At 47.0% G+C, this 21,587-nt stretch overlaps 1 long non-coding RNA gene across 1 annotated transcript; it reads left to right on the top strand.

Moving 5' to 3' along the window:
* The first annotated feature begins 505 nt into the window (after positions 1–505).
* LOC146360001 (uncharacterized) lies at positions 506–7,634 on the top strand. Its single transcript, XR_014787444.1, has 3 exons — positions 506–628; positions 3,571–3,710; positions 6,263–7,634. It is a non-coding gene; the product is annotated as an uncharacterized LOC146360001 (long non-coding RNA).
* Positions 7,635–21,587: the final 13,953 nt, after the last annotated feature.

Here is a 21,587-nt window from a genome sequence, read left to right as displayed (position 1 = left end):
AATCGTAATTTAATTAATTTTTATTATTTTTATTATTATTAATATTAATATTATTATTTATGTAATTAAAGCTTTCTTTTCATACAAACATAGGAAGCTGCCTTATACTGAGTCAGACCCTGGGTCCATCTAGCACAGAATTGTTGACACTGACTGGCAGTAGCAGATCTCCAAAGTTTCAGGCAGGATTCTTTCGTGGCCCTACCTGGAGACGCTGGGGATTAAACCTGGGGCCTTCCGCATGCCAAGCATGTGCTCTACCACTGAGCCGCAGCTCTTCCTATTTTTTTTTATTATTATTATTATTATTTATTTATTTATTGGGTGGGAGGGGGAGACGTCCCAAGCCCATGGGAGGCGACCAATCGGGCTGTGATATACACGCCCCGACTCGGCTCAGCAGCCAGGTGCCCCTCTAACAGGCAGGCTCGGCTGACCAGTGGGGGGGGGCAGTCAGACCGTCGCTTGGAGCGCTGCCGCCGGCAAACACCGGAAGCCACACCTCAGGGAGGCCGGCAAGGCGAGGAGGAAGAGGCCGGCAAGGCCGGCGGCTGGGTAGACAGGCCGGCAGGCGGGTCGTGAGCCGGCCCGGCGGCCGGCAGGCCCGTCAGGCAAGCGGGCGGGCAGGGTGAGCGAGCGAGCGCGCGGGCGGGCGGGCAGGAGAGCGAGTACACGAGGAGACCGTGCGGACGGGCGGGCGAGAGGAAAGGAGCTGGCGAAGGAGGGAGGGAGGCAAACAATATCACCAAGCGAAGATTTTGGCGCGCAGAAGCACACTGGGTCCAGGTGGCTGGAACGAGGACGAAGCCGTTCTCCAGCAGGCCAAAGTCCCTCGTCGTGACCGAGGAGAAAGGAGGGGGCGGGCGCACTGCAGCCTCAAGAGCCGGGGCCCTCAGCGTGCGCCACGACACCAGTCTCCAGCAGGCCGGTGTCCTTCGTTGTTTCTGGCGGAGCTGTAGTTCTCTCTAGCTGCGTTGAGCCAGAGAGCTGAGTTTGAGAAGGGGGCTGAGTTTAAGGCAACTCAGCCTGCCCCTCCTTGCATGGTGGTGCCACTAGGGTGCACCAATCAAAGGCCCCTGCGTCATGTCACCCCACCCGCCCGCAATGCCCCCCCCCTTTTAGCCAGACAAGCTGGTGCCGGGTGAGGGCATTTCTAAGACCGGTTCACATGGTTAAGCAATCTACAGTTTGTTAACTATGTCTTGTGCTGGAACGAGTGAACAGACTGGCTCCTGACCACTCACTTGCTCCCAGCATGCTAAACAAGCCAGGGATGCCCCATCCCTGGGTTGTTTTCCATGATGTCCAAACCCAGACATCTGGGTTGTTGAGGCAGAAACTCTTGGAGAATCTTATGTGACTTACATCAGAGTTGCTTTATACAGAGAAAGCATGGCAACACAGCATTTAGTATTGGAGGCAATAAATGCAGGCTAGAGCGAGTTAAAAAGAACTTCAAATCAACTTACTTTGTTAGTGCTTTAATACACATTGTCAGAGAAGGCAATTTAACACTGTTTAACTACAAGCCCCCCTAAAGCTGGCTGTGTGAGTGTAAATGAGCAAAGGCATGAGATTCACTTACTTGCTTCTCAGGCTTGTAGCCAGGGGTGGGCTGGGGGAGCTGGCCCCCTAAATTTCCTCTGCCCCCTATTTTTTTTAACAAACAGATAATTAAAAAACATTTTGCTGTTTTAACTTTACAAGGCCTGAAAACCAGATGAACTGTCCCTCTACTTTTTTGGTGCTCCCCCACTCGAACTTTTAGGCTGGCCAGAGGCCTGTTGCTTCTTTTCTGGAGAGACTGCATGGTGCTTGTTGTAGAGGCAGAGAAAGAAGGAGGAAGAGGAAGGGGAAGGAAATAGGAACTGATCCACCTACAGAACATTCTCTATTGCCCCCTAATGTCAGAAAGCATGTGGAGTTGTTCCTTTTATCCAATATCACCCAAGAACAAACCCTGGGTTCAAACCCTGGGTTGTTTCTCCCTCACAACCTAGAGTTCAAGGTTCACATGTCATGGAGAACCACCCTGGGATGGGGCGTCCCTGGGTTGTTTAGTACCAGAAGTGGGTGAGTGGGTGGGAGCCAGCATGCTCACTCACACGCACTCCAAGACATGCAAACCAGATCTAAGTGTATGTCTTTTGAACCTTGGCTTTTGGGGCTGGTGGATCTTGGGGTTCCTGTAAAAAACAAAGGAGATCCAATAAAGTAGATCTCTCTCTCTCTCTCTCTCTGTGTGTGTGTGTGTGTGTGTGTGTGTACACAGACACCCGCCCACACACAATTTTATGTTTAAAACAGCATGAGTAGTTAATTTTTTAATACTTTGTACCCTACTCCATTGCATGGCAACTAATCACTGCAGAAGGCAGTTCCACATACTGCCTATGTAATCAGTGCTCAATAATCCATGGCAAGCTCACTTTAAAAGCAAATAAACAGGAAATTCTATAACATTTCATTAAAATTCCATTAAAGCAGCAAGGCATAGACTTTCACAGTGCCTCACCTGCTTCCAACACTTTATCATTAACAGCTTTGAACATTTCTGTCTATGATTGGGCTGTGTCTCCACTTCCCTCTTTCATGCTGCAGGAAACAGGTGGCATCTGGGTCACAAAGGACTTTGAACCAGATTGCAAACAGGAAAATTGTGGGCCAGAAAAGTAGTTCTTCTGCCTCTGTCTCCAGTTCTGCTTCATCAAGGCAGTCAGCCTCCTAACCTGTATCCCAGCAAAGTGGGCATGCCCCTAGTACAGAGGAACATGGGAAGCAGCCTTATACTGAGTCAGACCATGGGTCCATCTAGCCCAATATTGTCGACACTGACTGGCAGCGGCTCTCCAAGGTTTCAGACAGGATTCTTTCCCAGCCCCCCTACCTGGAGAAGCCGGGAATCAAACCTGGGACCACTGGCATGCAAAGCAAGGGCTCTACCACTATACCACAGCCAGAAATAGGGCCTTTGAATGGCACCGGAGCTGATTATGAGCTGAGCTCACACGAGTGTTGTGCCAGGCCCTGACCCCTATTTTTGTGAATTTGTTCTCTCCCTGCAAAAGAAGCACTGTTTTTTCTGCCTCTTTCACGGGGGGGGGGGGGGGATTTTGAATATATATATTTTTCATTGGGGAGCAGGGCAGGGTTTCCAAATACCTTTTTAAGTTTAGGAGGTGGCTGAGGGATCCTCTGTTTACTTTTACTTTAAAGATGCCACATGCACTTGCAGCAGCACGAGATGCTTTCCAGAGAGGCTTCTCCAGCCCTGAAGCTCTTCCTGAACTCCTGAGACTGCGTAATGTTGCCCTCTCTGACAGACATTCAGGAAGAACTCTCCGCAAAGAGCCCTCTGCTGCTGCAAGCAAGAACAAATAGGGTTTTTGGAGCTTTAGAAAAACCTTTTTCTTGCTTGCAGTAGCACAGAGCTCTTTGCAGAGCGGTTTGCAGCCCAGCAGGAGTTCCTGAATGCCTCTCTGCAGAAAGCCTCTTTGTTCTTGACTGCAGCAGCACAAGGCTTCTTTGCAAAGTTTTTCTAAAGCTCCAAAAGTCCTGTCTGTTCTTAAGTTCAGGAAGAGCTGCTGGACTGGAGAACCCTCTCGGTAAAGAGTCATGTGCTGCTGCAAGTGCATGGGACGATTTGAGAGAGAGAGAGAGAGAGAGAGAGAAAGAAAGATGATCCCTCAGCCATCTCCTACACTTAAAAGGTAAGTGGAAATCCTGACCCCTCTCCCCAAGGAGAGAATTATTTGAAATTCTCATCTCTGCAGACTCTTTCACCAGAGTTTTCATTTTGCACCCCCTCCCCCCTGAACTGCTGAACATGAAAGAACTGAAATATTTTGGCACAGCACTAGCTCACACTCCAATAGAGTTCAGGCCTGGCTCATAATCGGCTCACTGTTCAGGGCTGGCATCAAGGGTGGGCAGGGTTGGGCACCTGCCAAGGTCCCACACCCCAGCAGGGGCCCACTGGCAAGAAGCCCCCTGGACTTGCTCCTCCTCTTCACCACTGCAACCTGCTTGTTCGTTCACCTATCTCTTGCTCTGGCTCAGACAATGGTAGAGGTGAGAAGGAGGAGCAAGTAGACACTGCCTGCTTGCTCACTGGCTCTCTGCCTATCAAGCAAGCAAGTGGTACCAATGATGGGAAAGAGGAGGAGGAACAATAGCAGCTGGTGACAATGGTGGTGAGTAGTGCTGCACCGAATCCTGCCCCCTGTTTTCAGGAACTTTTTCGTTCCCTGTAAAAGAGGCATTGTTTTTTCTGCCTCTTTGACAGGGAGGGGGAGAATTTGGGAGAATTTTCTCCTTAGGGAGGGGGAGAAAAGGGTTTCCACATACCTTTTTAAAGTGTAGGCGATTCTTGGGGTGGGGTGGGGTGGGGTGGGGTGGGGTCTTCTTTCTATTTTTTTAAACAACCCCCGCACTTGCAGGAGCCCAGGCCTCTTCTCCAGCCAGGAGTTCTTCCTGAGTGCCTGTTGGAGAGGGCAACATCACGTGGTCTCCTGGGAGTTCAGAAAGAATGGCCAGGCTGGAGAAGAGGCTGGGCTCCTGCAAGTGCCCATATAAAATAAAAATAATAGAAAGATGCCCTCCCCAAGAATTGCCTACACTTAAAAAGGTATGTGGAAACCCTGTCCCCCTCCCCAAGGAGAAAATTCTCCCAACTTCTCATCTCTCCCAGCCTCTTTTGCCAGAGCTTTCATCCCCACCCACCCCTGAAAATGGAAGAATATTTGTTTTTGGCACAGCACTAGTGGTGAGAAAGTCAACTCACTGAAGGCCAACTTGAGTTCCATGATGGAAGAAAGGTGGGATATAAAAGTAATAAATAAATAAAATGTTGTGGCAGCCATTTATACCATGCTCCCTCCACTTTGCCGTTTCTCATTTCTTTATGTGTGGTGGACTTGTTTTGCTTCCAGCTCAGTGACAAAGTAACATAGCTGGGGATTGTTTGTTCCCATTGAAGTCAGTAGAAATGCTCACATCCATATCGTTATATCTCTGCTAAAGCCATTCCAAGTTCTGGACCCTACATGTGAATCCGGATTTCTTTTCCCATTACAGAGGCAAGATTGCATATTGCAATGGCTCTGTGGCAGGAGCTAATAATTCATTACAGCCAGGCTGAGCATGGTTGCCTGTGTGTGGAATAAGACAATTGGCACTGCACTTGATTTATACCTCCATCTAAGCTAATTAAGCAATAATTCAGGAGGAATCCATCATTGTGACAGCTTTGTTGATCAACCATACCCAAGCAAAGTCAAAGGTGCTTAGTTTCCTGGGGTAGAAAAAGCCAGGTCAATAATGAAGGAGCTACTGAAACGAGGACGTATACCACAGCAATGGTTGTATTTTTATATAAGCATTTGCACCCAGACACACAGGCTACTTGTTAAGAAATAAATAAAATGCCACTGTTCACTAAGAAATGTGACAATTGTTTGAGATATTTGATACCACTGCAGATTTAAGACTTGATCCAGCCAACAGTAAAGACTGCCAAGCTCCATTTATTTAGATGGGAGAAATTTGGAAGCATTTGCTTAACTCTTCCTTTGAAATCAAAGGGGATTAAAAGTGCTTAACTTTGACTGGGCCATGTCCTACATTTTTCCAAATGCTTATTATTAGCCCTTTTCACCCATTGCTATGGATGGACAAATCTGTCAGTTTCACATTCTCCCAAATCCACTTAAAAAAAAAAAACACCCTCAAGTTCTTTACCTTCTGTGTATGAAGACATTTGTGAATTTTGGTAATTTCTCAAAAACAAACTGAACCCAAATTCTCAGCTACTTGCACCAGCCATATTCAATAGGTATAGCTACTCCCAGCATGAAGAGGACCAATGTGTACCTGCCTACCATATTGCTGTTAAAGATGAGGAGCCTATCAGAAAAAAGGTGGCAACCCTCATTTAAGATGAGGAGCCAATCAGAAAAAGAGAGGTGGCAACCCTAATCACAAACATGGTTCATAGAATCATAGAATAGTAGGGTTGGAAGGGGCCTATAAGACCATTGAGCCCAACCCCTGGGTTTGAATACACAGAGTTTGAAAGCCAGACTTTTAAGAATGAAGTACTCAAAACCCTCTGCCTAGATGGATGAATCTGTCAGTTTTGCTTTCCCCTATATTCATTTTTTTTAATTAATCTCTAAGAAATGTGTGGATTTTAGTAAGTCTTTATCAAAAAAAAATTGAACGAAACAAAATTCTCAACCTTCCCTACCTGTTACTCATGTAGGGGGTCCTCCTCTTCAGACATCTGTGACATCTTCAGACATCTCTTCAGACATCACGTAGGGGGTTCCTCTGCAGACATCCATCACCTCTTCAGACATCATGCTGACACTGGAGGTTGGGCTTAGTTTGGCTGCACAGTGTTAGGGGTGGGAGCATAAGCAAGTTCTCACACCTCCTTCAATGCGCGAGACCCCTCCAAGCAAGTAATGCATGAGGAAGGCTATTACAACTGGTGTATATGCAGGTTAATCCATCAAAAATGGGATTTTACATTTTCAAAAATGGAGGATCTATGATTGTCTGCTACTTTCTTCTTCCCAGTGGTCCTAGGGGAACTGAAACCTGAAACTATTACATCACCTGGCAGAGCCCCATTTGAATGTCTGCAAACCCTGTACCTCCATATCCTCTTAAGACTTTGACTATGCAGACATACTGACTGTAACACCTGGTCAGCCTTTTTTCTCTCTCTCCTATTCCCCCCACTCCCCAACCTGTTGTGTGTGGTTTGTTTTTTTTTTGGTAACATCTTGCCTGATGAAGAGATCTGGAGATCTTCAACGCTTGCACAATTTTTGTGATGTTTGAGTTGGCCTTACAAAGGTATTATATGTATATGGATTTTGGAAAATAATGGATATTGTTTTATTATCTTTAGAAAGCTAGTATGGACTCTAGAAAGAAATGTATTTAAAGAAGAAGAGGGGTGCCTGTATCCCTTCTGTACATCAACAAAGGAAGGATACACCTACATTGGAACTTCTTGGTGGAATGGGAATAAGGGAAGCAGCTACAAAATGGCTGACGTCATACACTTCTGGCCTTTTCCACACAGACTGAAATCCTCAGTAATGAATGGATAGAGCAGGTGTGCAGAACTAGTGCTGTGCTGAAAATTTCTCCCACATTTTTTTTTTTTTTACCATTCTCATTCAAATTGATAGAAAAGCAATGGCTTTCTAAAAGCAATTCAAAGGAGGAGAACTTTTGGAGAAATTCTCATGGGTTGGGTTTGGGGTACTTTTGCTAGTCTCACTTAAAAGGGGGCTGAGGAGTATGTAGTGATGTACGAATGTTATGAAATCTGTTCCGTTTCTTTTTCGTAGCTTTTTAGGGACCTTTCATTTCATCATCTGCAGTGACTTGAGAAAGTTATTGAATCCAGTCTGTGTTTTCCGGTTCGCCATTGGCAAACTCTGGAGGTTTGCCTCTTTTCAAGGAGGGAGGGAAATCCCACTGAAAGCAAATTGCCTTCTGATTTGGAGGTGACAGACACTGCTTTCCCACCCAAGCAGTGCCTATTTATTTATTTATTTATTTATTTCTATACTGCCCAATAGCCGAAGCTCTTTGAAGCCTAAAGCAACTGCGTTAAAAAAAATCTTAAAAGATGCCAAGCTCTGCTAGATGAATTGCATGGCACAATCCTGTGCATGTTTAAAAAAAGTCCTACAACTCCCAGCATTCCCCAGCCAGCATGGCTGGCTGGGGAATGCTGGGAGTTGTAAGACTTTTTTTTCTGTCTAAACATGCATAGGGTTGTGCCCTAAATAGCGAGTGAAATCCAAACTTTGAAGGCTTTCTCCTGCTTGGCTGAAAAAGAGGACTCCCCCGTTCACCCAGGGAGCCAATGTGTTGGGAGGTACTGGGTAAAACAAGGGTACATAAAATCAAAATAAGGATCCTCAGAATTTCTTATGATTTTTAAGGGGAGACCCACAAAACCAGTATCCAATCACAGAGCATATCTCCCTCCACTGACTGAAGTAAAAAAATATGCATCTGCCACCAGCCTACAATCCTGCATTTAAAATAGGGTTTTCTGCTTCTGTTTTAAATGCAGGATCACAACTGACTGCCTTTACACTCACTCCCTTACCAACCTCCCTCCCCCCCATTTCCCTGTAGCTTAACATCTGCTGTAGCGTTTTTCTCATGGCCCCAATCCTGGGCACTTGCTTACTTGGGAGTAAGCCACATTGAACTCAGTGGGACTTACTTCTGAGTCTTATTTATCAGTAAGTCTGCAACCCTCAAGTAAGCCCCTTGGAACTTAATAGGGTCCTCTGAAACAGCAGAGGATGTTGCTTCTGAGCTTGGTGGGGTGGGGGATCAGGTGTGTCTCCCTTCATTGCAGGGAGGCATTTTACCCTCTTCTCCCTCCGATTGAGAAATGCAGCAGATGCAATTGGCAGGCATTTGTCTGTATTTGTTGCAGGGAAAGGCTAATGGCAGCCGCCATTAGCATTTCGCCTTCGGAGAGCAGCTCCACATGAAATACTGCAGGGTTGGAGGTAAGTGATGCCATTCTGCTGCGGAATCCAGCCTCATTTGAGTCCGCGGCGGAATTCTCTGACATCCCTAGGAGTGTGATCTAGGGGTGGACGAAAGTCACTTACCTGTCGTCGAAGCTTGTTCGCAGTGGGGGGGAGGCGCTTCGCTGCTCCCCCCACGAAGTTCAGGCCGGGGGGGAGGCTTCCCGCCTCGCCCGGCCGAAATTCAGGCCGGGGAGGAGGCTTCCCGCCTCGCCCGGCCGCGAACTCCAAAGTTAAAAAAAAAAAAAAAACGCCCCCGTGATAGGCTACGTGACGATTAACATAGCCTATCACGGCTAGATCTGCAAAGTCAGCCATGATAGGCTACGTTAATCGTCACGTAGCCTATCACGGGTGACTTAAAAAAAAAAAGCGCGTACACTAATGGCGGCCCCCATAGGGAGCCGCCATTCGCGTTCCTTATTTGGTCGCTGTAGTCTACGTAAATGTTTACGTAGACTACGGCGAAAATAAGGGCAACGCAAATAGCGTTGCCCTTATTTTCGCAGTAGTCTACGTAAATCTTTACGTATACTACAGCGACCAAATAAGGAACGCGAATGGCGGCTCCCTATGGGGGCCGCCATTATCCGTACGCGCTTTTGTTTTGTTTTTTTAAAGTCACCCGTGATAGGCTACGTGACGATTTACGTAGCCTATCACGGCTGATTTTTGCAAATCTAGCCGTGATAGGCTACATTAATCGTCACGTAGCCTATCACGGGGGCGTTTTTGTTTTTTTTTCTTTTATTGGAATGGTGGCGGCGGCAGCTGGTCCAAAGACCGGCTGCCGCTCCCGCCCCGCACGAACACCCGCCGAACCGCCGGCCGGACCCGCCGCCGGGAGGGACATTCGGCAAAGGTAAGTCCCGGGGGGGGGCAGAGAATTTCTCCCCGAAACTTGTTCGGGGGGCCGAACACATTGGCGCTCGGCGCCCCGAAGTTTTGGGGAGAAATTCTCCGCCATCCCTAGTGTGATCATCTTTCCTTGTGCAGTCAGCTTTCTGACAGCCTGTAGCCTCCTTGGCTTCCCGCACATCAGTGAAACCCATCATGAGGAAGACATTGTGAGGAAATTCTTCCAATGAGGCCTTTTTCAGTTCAGGAAATGCAGATGGCCTGGGAGGCAGCAGAGCAGTGGAAAGATGTGTCATAAAGAGAGAAAACACATACAGCACCTTAGGCCACCTTGCAGTGATTAGTCAAGCTCAAAAATAACACCAAAATAAATTCAAAATTCTGCCTCAGAATTCGGCAAAAAGGAAAGGACCTGTGCCACAACCCCTGCCAAGAGTGAGCCCTGTCTGTGAGAAACGGAGAATTTCTACTCCCCTAGGATAAATTTGGTGAAATTGTCCCCCCAATTTACAGTATCTGCCTACAAACAGGCTGGAGAATTTTGAGAGGCTATTTGTGCACAGCTATATGCAGAAACTCTCTCAGCCCAAGGGCTGAATTCCCTTTCCAAGAAGCTCCCAGGGCCGCATTCCAGTGGTGGGTGGGGCCAAAGGCAAAAGTGGCGGGGGCAAATTCCAAAGTTATCAGCATATTGTAGCCTACAACTCTTACGGCCACTAAGCCTTAGGAGAGGCATTTCAACCTCTTAGAATGGGGCCGGGCGGGGGGACTGTACAAAACCTGGGAAACCACCTAAAGATCAGTCATCAGAGGAAAGGAGGTGAGGGCAGGGGGAGACACGTGGCCTACTGGGGAGCCCCAGGGGGCCAGATGGGAGCCCTGGAGGGCCAAATGTGGCCCCCGGGCCTGATACTCTGTTCCCCTGGCATAGAGGGTGAAGAGGATCACACCTGCTGTCCCTTTCCCAATCTCCATGCATCAATTGGCCACTTGTTCACAGAAGCTGCATACATGCAAGGTGTGCATACAGAAGGTCTCTCTGTGCACAGCCAGGGAGTAGGATCCTGGATCTTGCGTGAAGAGCTGTACGACTTGCATGTGTCTAGGCAGGATGCACAGTGTCAATCAATTCATGGAGGCTGAAGGCTGGGACAGCAGCATTCCTCCCTCCACATGTTCATTCTACATCATTTCAGACAGGATGAAAAGGGGTTTTGTTCGTGCTGTGACAAAAATTCCTCCCACATTTTTTCCAACCATTCTCACTCAATTTGTTGGAAGAGAAATTGCTTCCGGAAAGAAATGCAATGAAATTTTTAGGGATGGCGGAGAAATCCGCCACGGACTCCAATGAGGCTGGATTCTTTAGAATCCACCCCCCCCCCAGAGTCTGTGGCGGAATGGACTACCCCCACCACCACCCCGTGGAATTCCCCCTGGATGGTCCCTAACTGGTCATCGGCAGGTCCAGTCCATCCAGCTGCCCTTCGCCATCCGCCGCTGCTTCTCTTCGGACGCAAATGGCGTCCAGTGTAGCAGACGCCATTTGCGTCCCTGCCTTTTGCCATGATAGGCTACATAAATCTTTACGTAGCCTATCATGGAAAAAGCCAGGGACGCAAATGGCGTCCGCTACACTGGATGCCATTTGTGTCTGAAGACCGGCTGCGGCCAGAAGTCAGGCAGTAGCCAGCCCTGGCCGGCAGCTCCGCGGACTCGCCACGGAGCGGAGCCGGCCAGGGAGGATTCCATGCGGAGGGATAAATTGCCTCCCCACCACCGCGGACGCCCCCACCTGGAACGAGGTAAGGGATTCGTACATCCCTAGAAATGTTGGAGAAATTCTCATGGGTTGGGTTTGAATTTCTTGGGCTTACTTTACTTAGGAGATGGCTTAGGAGTGTGTGTGTGAGTCTCCTGTTGTTCGTTGAACAATCATCTCTTTGGCAGCCTGTAGCCTCCTCGGCTTCCCGCACTTTAATTAAAGCCCAATTTAAGGCACCATGAGGTAATTCTGCCCGTGGGGCTTTTTCAGATCAGAATGTGCAGGCAGCCTGGGAGGCTAGCTGTGATTTGGAGCTCAAAAACACCACAAAAATACATTATAAAACATCCTGAATGAGGCAGAGCAATAGAAGCCCCTTTCATGGGGGGAGAAAACTTTTTTGAAATTGGAAATTGGAAGACAGGTTTTGGCAGAGCACTAACTCCACCTCATCCCTGGAACTGGACACACGACTGCCCCCACTGCATTATGGTGGATGCAAACTGGGGGCCATCCTGTCAAGACAGTTGATGGTGTTGCAGCACAAAAACCCCAAAACCCCTAGGGAAAAAAGAAAGAAGCTGTGCTACAAGCCCTGCCAATGGGGAGCCCTACCTGGGAGAAACTGTTGAGAATTTCTCCTCCCCCTGGAGAAATTTGGTGAAATTGTCTTCAAAATTCCTTTGCCCACAAGTAAGGTGGAGAATTTCAAGAGGCCATTTCCACACAGCTCTAATTTTTGTAAAGCCGAATAGTCTGTGGTCTAAGACCCATGTGTTGCAAAGCTTCATGGATCATTTTCTAGAGTTTATACATCTCATAGTTGTGTCTGGATTTCCTGATATGGCAAAAAGTGCCAATCTTTGACTCTCAGCCTAATCTACCTCACAGGATTGTTGTGCAAATAAACCCTGTCTTTGCCACTGGCTTAGGTCGCAGCCCCCACCCTCTGGAACATATTACCGATTGTCATTAGACAGGTCCTCACAGTTTTGATGTTCAGACACCATCTCTTCACACAGCTTTCCCTGAAGTGTGACCCAGCCAGCGACAGTCTGTGGCACACAATAAAGTGTGAGGTTTTTCTGCTGATCAGCTTTTATTGATGATGGTGCAGTTCCATTTTGACATTTTATTGTTGTTTTGCTTGTAATGACAATGTAAGTTCACTCCTTTGCTGGCTCTGTGGTATACAAATCTGAGTAGAAATAAATAAATAAATAATCCATTTTAAAACACACAAATAGGGAAATGATGCAGACAGAACTTACTGTTTTGAATTTCCCTCAGTTTCTGTGGAGTGGCAGTGACATCTAGTGACTTTGTATAATGATCACAGTTGCTGCTGTTATTTAAGCCAAAAACACTTCTCCCTATTTTCTTAGGAAGGGCAAACTAAAACATGGGGAAATAAGAACATATGAAGAGCCCTGTCGATTGAGACCACAGGCAGCGGAGGCTGGTGGCTTCGATTTTGGTGGGGCTGTGGATCCATTCTGCATTTCAGCCAGAACTATCCAGAACTCTAAAGGAGACATCAGAGGTTCTGAACTTATTTGGGGGGTGGGGTCTGGCACCTTGGATGGCTCCTGTAGAGTTCTGAATGTTTCTGATTGAAAACTAGAATGGATTCACAGCCCCACCAAAGTCAGACCTACCAGCCTCCACTGACCACAGGTACATCTAGTCCTGCAGCTTTCACCCAGCAACTGATAGCCAGCCAAATACTAATAGCCAGACAAGCGCTGCTGAAAAGCTGACACCAGAGCATGAATGCCATGGCCGTCATGCTTGTCGCTTGGATCGAGCTTCCAGTTGCACAAGTAGCTACTCTGAAAGCTATGCTTCTTCCTCATTGTGAACTGAAGGAACATGGATTCCTGCACTGAGAGCCAGTGTGGTGTAGTGGTTAGAGTGTTGGACTGGGACTCAGGAGATCTGGGCTCTACTCTCCGCTTGGCCAAGAAGCTCACTGGGTAACACTGTAGGGATGGCAGAGAAATGGGGGTCACCATTTTTTGAGAAATAAAATGGCGATCGCAAAAATGCACATATTTGCACACACACGCAATTGAGCATTTTGCAAATGTGCATATTCACGTATGCAAAAATGTGCATTTTTGTGAATGCGTATATGCATAAAATGCACATTTTTAAAATGCGCATTTGTGCACCCGCAAATGTGAGCCTTCACAAAAATGCGCATTTCGCACATGAGAATATGCGCATTCGCAGAAATGTGCATTTTTGTGCATACAAAAACATGCGCATTTTGTGGTCACCATTTTGTTTTTCAAAACAATGGTGACCCCAGAACTCGACGAGGCATGGCAGGGGCTCGAGCACAGTCCAGGGACCAGCACACGGGGGCAGGAGCTGGGTGGGTGTCCAGAGAACCCAGGCAGGGGTGAGTTTGCACATCCCTAAATGTAACTAATAAAAGAATATCCCACACATTTCCCACCTTCTTGTACCAAAGGTATTAATTAATTAATTTATTAACTTATTAACTAACTAACTAACTAACTAAAGGTGCAATCCTAAGCATATTTAGATAGAAAAAAATCCTATGACTCCCAGTATTTCCCAGCCAGCATGGCTGGCTGGGGAATGCCAGGAATTGTAGGGCTTTTTTCAGTCTAAACTTGCATAAGATTGCATCCTAAATTTATTAAATGCCTCAAAAATTAATTTCTCTAGGGATTTTAGTAGGGCTGTGCACCTCTTCAGCCTGTGGTCTGACCTCCGAGTCGAAGCGGCTGCTTCAGGTCACTTTGAGCCCCTTCCAAGGTGAAGGGGGGGGGCACAAAGCAACCTAGAGTGTGTCCAGGGCTCTCTAAAGCGCTCAGTGTGCTTTGGAGTTTCGGCACCTCGAGCCCAGCTGCACCAGCGCCTCCAGGTCCTTCCCTGAGCCGCCCACTTCTGCCCCCGCCGCCTTCTCCTCTGCTTGCACCACCATCATTGCCACCACCACCAGTTCCTGAGGCCTGGACGTGTGCCGACTTTTCTTGCAGGGAGTCGCCATTTTAAAAATGGCAGCTTCCAGGAACTTCCAGGAGGTTGCCATTTTAAAAGTGGTGGCTCCTGCATTAAGAGTCAGCATGTGCCCTGGCCTCAGGGGCTGGCAGTGGCAATGACGGCAGCAGCGGTGCAGGCGGAGAAGGCGCGCCGTGGAGAAGGCGGCAGCAGAGGAGAAGGAGGCGGCAGCAATGGAGGAGGAGGAAGCAGCGGCAAGGTAAGGAGCTGGGGGGGGTGCGCGGGGCATCGGGGGGCTCAAAGCAGGGTTTGGCATCCGAATCCCGGTTCGGGGCTGAGTCAGGTCGGGGGCTTCCCGAGTAAGCCCCAGCCAAATCGGGCCTCAAATCGGGCCACAACGTAGCTTCCGAGTCAGATCAGACCTGCACAGCCCTAGATTTTAGACAATCTGTTATCTAAACAGGTTTAGTAGCATGGTAGTAAAGCTATATATTGGGGTTTCCACATCTGCCATTAGACCATGAGTCTTGTGCTGTTTTTAAGTTTACTCCAGGTGTTTTTGTTTTAGCATATTAATCCACTGAACTTTTGTTGTCCCTCTTTCAGCAATTTCTTTGAAAGTAAATTTGAGCAATTCAAAATAGAAAATGTCAGCTTTGGTAAGGTATGCATTTTAGGCTACGATGCTATACCCCCTTACCAGGGAGTAAGCTCCATGTTGCTCAATGGGACTTACTTCTGCGTAGACATGTAAAGGATCACACGTAAAAAAAGACCAATTTTAAACTAGACTGCATTTTTAATCTTGAGTCAGTTTTCTTAATTAATGTTTGAAAATTATTGTCGTAAGTGTCCTGATTGCTGCTGGTGAGATATAACCTAAGATATCACATTAGACCTTTTGACCGATGGAATTTCTTTAACCTGGAGCAATTAGAAGTATTTAAAATTAGCACTTCCAATTTCTGTATGTTAATTTTATAACCAGATAATCTTCCAAACTGTGTAATAAGATGTTTCAGTTCTTGACTTGATTCTTCCATTTTGGTTAGGTAGGTGACCACATCATTGAGGTTGATCTTATCGCTGAAGTCATTTTAGTTATGTCATTATAGCTCAGACCTTCTGGTCGCTGTTAGCAGTCAGCTGTTGCTAACAGCCGTTAAATGCTGTTAGCCACTGCATTTTGTATGAGCTGCAGTTTGCAAACTGCATTGCAGTAATCTATCTGGGGGCAGGGGCACATAGCTAAGCCACCTGCCAAAGCTGGAAGAAGGCACCCTCAAATGACTTGTGATTATCTTCATCACCGTCACCATCACCCTCATTATTATTATCATCATTTTGATTTAATCTAATCCATCCAAATACCCTTATTACTATTGCACATAAAAGCCCCAGCCTGGGCCACATCTTTTATGTGGCAAATGTTGATTAGGAAGCATACATCATAACAAGATGGAAGGACATGGAGAAGAGTTTTGTACTCTTCTTTGCCTGAGTGATTTTCTTCTTCGCTTCTGCCTGAAGAAAGAAGCACAGTTATACCATGTATAGTGGCTGGGTGACCAGCCAGATGGGCAATTAATAAATTTAATAATTAATAAATAAATAAATGTATTCACCTATGTAATACAGAGTGGAATGAATTGTAACCAGGCAGATCCCTTTGTGCAAGTTGGAGCAAAATGGCTAACGGCAGTTTGCGTCTCCTTGGAATCGATTCATCAGTGAGGTCTCCAGCAAGGTGTTGATGCTGACGAACCTGGATTCGTTCCCTGTATAAATAAGGTTTATTGATTCAACCTGTGAAACACCAGCTTCTGGGGCAACCTCAGAAGTGGTTGGAGAACTGGGGCAATCCTATCAGAAGCTTCAGTGGCTCAGTAATTGAGCAAATATGCCCAAGATCAGGCTTTCTCCTGGTGTCAAGATGCCAGCTATAATATAATATTACCACTGGGTGAGGTAGCCACTGACCAAGGTTTATGAACCTCAGGAAGCTAAAGCCAGTCACTCCGGACACAAAGGGATAACGCAAGTGGCCATTCCTGTAAGGGAGCTAGAGGAACGCTCGCACGCGTGTGATATTTGTGGAGCCTCCAGAGTTTACTTGACTGTTTGGCTTTTGGCATTTTGGCTTTTGAGCCTTTTTTCACATTTACAGGTTTACTTGTGCAACTCATCTCTGAGAGAATATTTCAAGGAACAAACTTTAAAGTTCAAATCTTGTGATAAATGTTTCAGGCAGTCAGGTTTAAGTGTCTGGTTTCCCAATGTTGATATCTTGGGATTTTTCTCCGAAGGCTGGAATCCCATGCACACCTTCTTCCCTAGTGAGGTTCGCCTGGCGCTTACATTGTATTCCTTTCGGCGCCAGGTGAAGACCTTTTTATTTTCCCAGGCATTTTAGCATTTTAGCTTTCTAAACTTTTAGCTTTGCTGTTTTAAAAATTTGTATTTTAAACTCCTGCACTGCTGCTAGGTTTTATTGTGGTTGTGTTGTTATATTGTGGTTTTAATGTTCTATATATTTTAAATTGTTTTATTGTGTGTTGTTTGGTTTTAATTTTTGTGAATCGCCCAGAGAGCTTCGGCTATTGGGCAGTATAGAAATGAAATGGAATGGAATGGAATGAATGAATAAATAAATAAATAAATAAATACTAGGGAGTAAGCCCCATCCCGTGGCGGCTGGTGGCTCCAATGTCAGTGGGGTGGTGAATCTGCTCCATGGTTCAGTCAGAACTAGTCAGGACTCTAGAGCTAGCCAAGGTGCTTCCGCTGGCTCTCTGGAGGGGTGCCTCCCCTGGAAAAAGTGGCTGGCATGGCTCGCCAGAGAGCCAGCAAGGCCCAAATGCCTGGCTCTGAGTGGGGCCTTCTTCAGAGACAGGCGTTGTGGGAAGGGTGTCCCTGAAGATCGCTCACAGTACAAAGCAGCCAGAGGGAAGGTGGTGGTTGCTCCAGAGAGCCCCGCTGGCCACTGTCCCACTACAGTTGGCATTTGCCACAGTGGAAGAGTGAGGCCAGTAGTGCTGTCTGGAGCATTCACTGTAGTTCCGCCAGGCAGAAGCTCTGGAGAGCCAGCCACTGTCCTGCTGTGACAATAGTCACAGTGGGAGAGCAAAGCCAACAAGGCTTACTGGAGCACCCACCCACCCAACGGGACTCACCTGCCCAGCAGCATGTGTCTGGCAGCACCGATCCAGTGGCACCTGCAGGGTGGTCACTGGGCTGCAAGAGGGGGAAGTGTGCGATTCACCACTCCTTCTGCTCTGCCACCTGAGGAAGGGGATTCACCCTGCCTCATGGGAGGGCTAGCCCTGAGGTTTATTCCATGAGAACCAGATAATCCACTCATGGCAACTGCAGGTGATGAATCTTACCACCCCTGTTCTGCTGGTTATTGTAAAATGTATTACAGACAACCATCTGATTTGACTTTGCTCTACACCAGGAATAAGCAACCTGGTACCCTCAAGATGCTTTTGGCTACAGGTCCCATCAGCCCCAGCCAGCATAGCCAATGGCCAGCAATTATTGGAGTTGTAGTCCAAAACATGTGGAGGGCAGTAGGTTAGCTGTTCCTGTTTTCTACACTATACTTTAGGGCTACCAACTTTTAAACCAGCCCCTGAAGCTGTCTTTTCAAAAGCAAACTGATTTGCAGAAATTAGCAGTTCATTTTACCTCACCCCGTGAGGAGCTTCACCTGGGAACATTTGTATTTTAAGCCCCTGTGAAAAGCACAGGCCAGGCCACTTTTTCCTGGTCAGCCTGCAACCGTAGTAGGGTCAAGCTGTAAGCTGAAGAACGTGCTTAGGGCTCGGCTGAAATGTCCCCCACCCCACCTCATGGCCCTATTTGCACTTTGATGATTCTTGGATGGTGAGGCAATTTGGGGGGGGTGCATATAAAAATGAAAAAAGAAAAACCCAGAAGGAGGCAAAAGAGAAAAATGCTGGACCTCCCTTTCTTCCACACTGCTGGTGCAAACTGAGAAGGGCTTTGGAGGAGGCAGTTTCCCCTGACCTTTGGATAAGTTTAGATCTCTGACCTACCAGCTGACAGGATTGGTCTGTTAGAGTGCAGTCCATCCTACGGGGATGGCCATAAGCTTCTGAAGTCACAGGCTTATGGCCATCCACTACAGGGCAGGGGTGGCAGAAGTGATCTTTGCCTCCACACTCCTCCCACTCTGCATTTCAGTTAGACAGGCTTTTTCACCTATCTAGCTGAGGCGTTGGGGAGGGAAGGAGGCTGGAAGATTCCTCATAAGCTGGTCCCCCGAATCCCCTCCCTTCCCCACCCATGGGAACACCCCCTTTACTTTCCCTCTGAGGTCACTTTTGTGACCTTGAAGGGGCAGCTGGCTCAGTTTTCTCCGCACCAGCTCAGAGGGGGAGGGGAGCTCGGATTGCTTGGTCTGAAGTTGTAGCACCAACTCTGACCTCGGATCCAGGAATCTGAACTATCCTATGGCCCCCCAGATGCTGTCTAGGGGCCATGGGATTAATCTCTTAATGCGGTGTTATATTCAAATGAATTTAAAGTTTTGTTGTTGTTGTTCAGTTGTTCAGTCGTGTCCGACTCTTCGTGACCCCATGGACCATAGCACGCCAGGCCTTCCTGTCCTGCGCTCTCTCCCGGAGCGTGCTCAAGTTCATATTCATTGCATCCGTGATGCTATCTAGCCATCTCATCCTCTGCCGTCCCCTTCTCCTTTTGCCTTCAGTCTTTCCCAGCATCAGGGTCTTTTCCAGGGAGTTTTCTCTTCGCATTAGGTGGCCAAAATATTGGAGCTTCAGCTTCACTATCTGTCCTTCCAATGAGCACTCAGGGTTGATTTCCTTTAGGATGGACTGATTTGACCTCCTTGCAGTCCAGGGGACTCGTAAGTCTTCTCCAGCACCACAGTTCGAAAGCATCAATTCTTCGGCGCTCAGCCTTCCTTATAGTCCAGCTCTCACAGCCATACATTACTACTGGGAAAACCATAGCTTTGATTAGACGGACCTTTGTCGGCAAGGTGATGTCTCTGCTTCTTACTATGCTGTCTAGGTTGGCCATAGCTTTCCTCCCAAGGAGCAAGCGTCTTTTAATTTCATGGCTACAGTCACCGTCTGCGGTGATCTTGGAGCCCAAGAAAGTAAAATCTGTCACTGCTTCCATTTCTTCCCCTTCTATATGCCAGGAAGTGATGGGGCCAGATGCCATGATCTTGGTTTTTTTAATGTTGAGTTTCAAACCAGCTTTTGCACTCTCCTCTTTCACCCTCAACAAGAGGCTCTTGAGATCCTCTTCACTTTCTGCCATTAGGGTGGTATCGTCTGCATATCGGAGGTTGTTGATAATTCTCCCAGCAATCTTAATTCCGACCTCTGATTCATCCAACCCGGCATTTCTCATGATGTACTCTGCATATAAGTTAAATAAGCAGGGTGACAATATGCAGCCTTGTCGTACTCCTTTCCCAATTTTGAACCAATCGGTTGTTCCATGTCTGGTTCTTACTGTTGCTTCTTGACCCTCGTACAGGTTTCTCAGGAGACAGGTAAGGTGATCTGGTACTCCCATCACTTTAAGAATTTGCCACAGTTTGTTGTGATCCACACAATCAAAGGCTTTAGCGTAGTCAATGAAGCAGAAAGAGACGTTTTTCTGGAATTCTCATGCTTTCTCCATGATGCAGCGAATGTTGGCGATTTGATCTCTAGTTCCTCTGCCTCTTCGAAACCCAGCTTGTACTTCCGGTAGTTCTCGGTTCGCATACTGCTGAAGCCTAGCTTGTAGGATTTTGAGCATCACCTTGCTGGCATGTGAAATGAGTGCAATGGTGCGGTAGTTTGAACACTCTTTGGCGTTGCCCTTCTTTGGAATTGGAATGTAAACTGACCTTTTCCAGTCTTGTGGCCACTGTTGAGTGTTCCAGATTTGTTGACATATTGAATGCAGCACTTTAACAGCATCATCTTTTAGGATTTTAAATAGCTCGGCTGGAATACTGTCATCTCCGCTAGCTTTGTTGTTACTAATGCTTCCTAAGGCCCACTTGACTTCACTCTCTAGGATGTCCGGCTCAAGTTCAGTGACCGCACTATCATGGCTATCAGGGACATTCAGATCTTTCCTGTAGAGTTCTTCTGTGTATTCTTGCCACCTCTTCTCAATCTCATCTGCTTCTGTGAGGTCCCTGCCTTCTTTGTCCTTTATCATGCCCGTCTTTGCACAAAACGTTCCCTTGAGATCTCCAATTTTCTTGAAGAGATCTCTAGTCTTTCCCATTCTGTTGTTTTCCTCGATTTCTTTGCATTGTTCATTTAAGAAGGCCTTCTTGTCTCTCCTTGCTATTCTCTGGAGCTCTGCATTCAGTTGGGTGTATCTTCCCCTTTCTCCCTTGCTTTTCGTTTCCCTTCTTTCCTCAGCTACTTGTAAAGCCTCATCAGACAGCCACTTGGCTTTCTTGCATTTCTTTTTCTTTGGGATGGATTGAGTTGCTGCCTCCTGAACAGTGTTACGGACCTCCGTCCATAGTTCCTCAGGCACTCTGTCTATCAGTTCTAATCCCTGAAATCTATTCCTCACCTCCACTGTATATTCATCAGGGATATGATTTAGGTCATACCTGAACGGTTTAGTGGTTTTCCCGACGTTCTTCAATTTAAGCCGAAATTTTGCAAGAAGCAGCTCATGATCTGAGCCACAGTCAGCTCCAGGTCTTGTTTTTACTGACTGTATGGAGCTTCTCCATCTTTGGCTGCAAAGGACATAATCAATCTGATTTCGATATTGACCATCTGGTGACGTCCATGTGTAGAGTCGCCTCTTGTGCTGTTGGAAAAGAGTGTTTGCTATGATCAGCATGTTCTCTTGGCAAAACTCTTTTAGCTTTTGTCCTGCTTCATTTTGTACACCAAGGCCATGCCTGCCTGTTATCCCGGTGATTTCTTGACTTCCTACTTTAGCATTCCAATCCCCTATGATGAAGAGGACATCTTTTTTTGGTGTTAGTTCTAGAAGGTGTTGTAGGTCTTCATAGAACCGATCAACCTCAGCTTCTTCGGCCTCAGTGGTTGGGGCATAGACTTGAATTACTGTGATGTTGAATGGTTTGCCTTGGATTCGTACTGAGATCATTCTATCATTTTTAAGATTGTACCCCAGTACTGCTTTTCCCACCCTTTTGTTGACTATGAGTGCTACTCCATTTCTTCTAAGGGATTCTTGCCCACAATAGTAGATATGATAGTCACCTGAATTAAATTCGCCCATGCCTGTCCATTTTAGTTCGCTGATTCCCAAGATGTCGATGTTCAATCTTGCCATCTCATGTTTGACCACCTCCAGCTTACCTTGATTCATTGATCTGACATTCCAGGTTCCTAAACAATATTGTTCTTTACAGCATCGGA

Source organism: Heloderma suspectum, chromosome 1 (assembly GCF_057233095.1).
Source record: "Heloderma suspectum isolate Gila_16-S chromosome 1, 16-S_ref, whole genome shotgun sequence".
Lineage (NCBI taxonomy): Eukaryota > Metazoa > Chordata > Lepidosauria > Squamata > Helodermatidae > Heloderma > Heloderma suspectum.
Note: the sequence above shows the minus strand (reverse complement) of the source record. Positions and strands in the feature narration are given on the sequence as shown.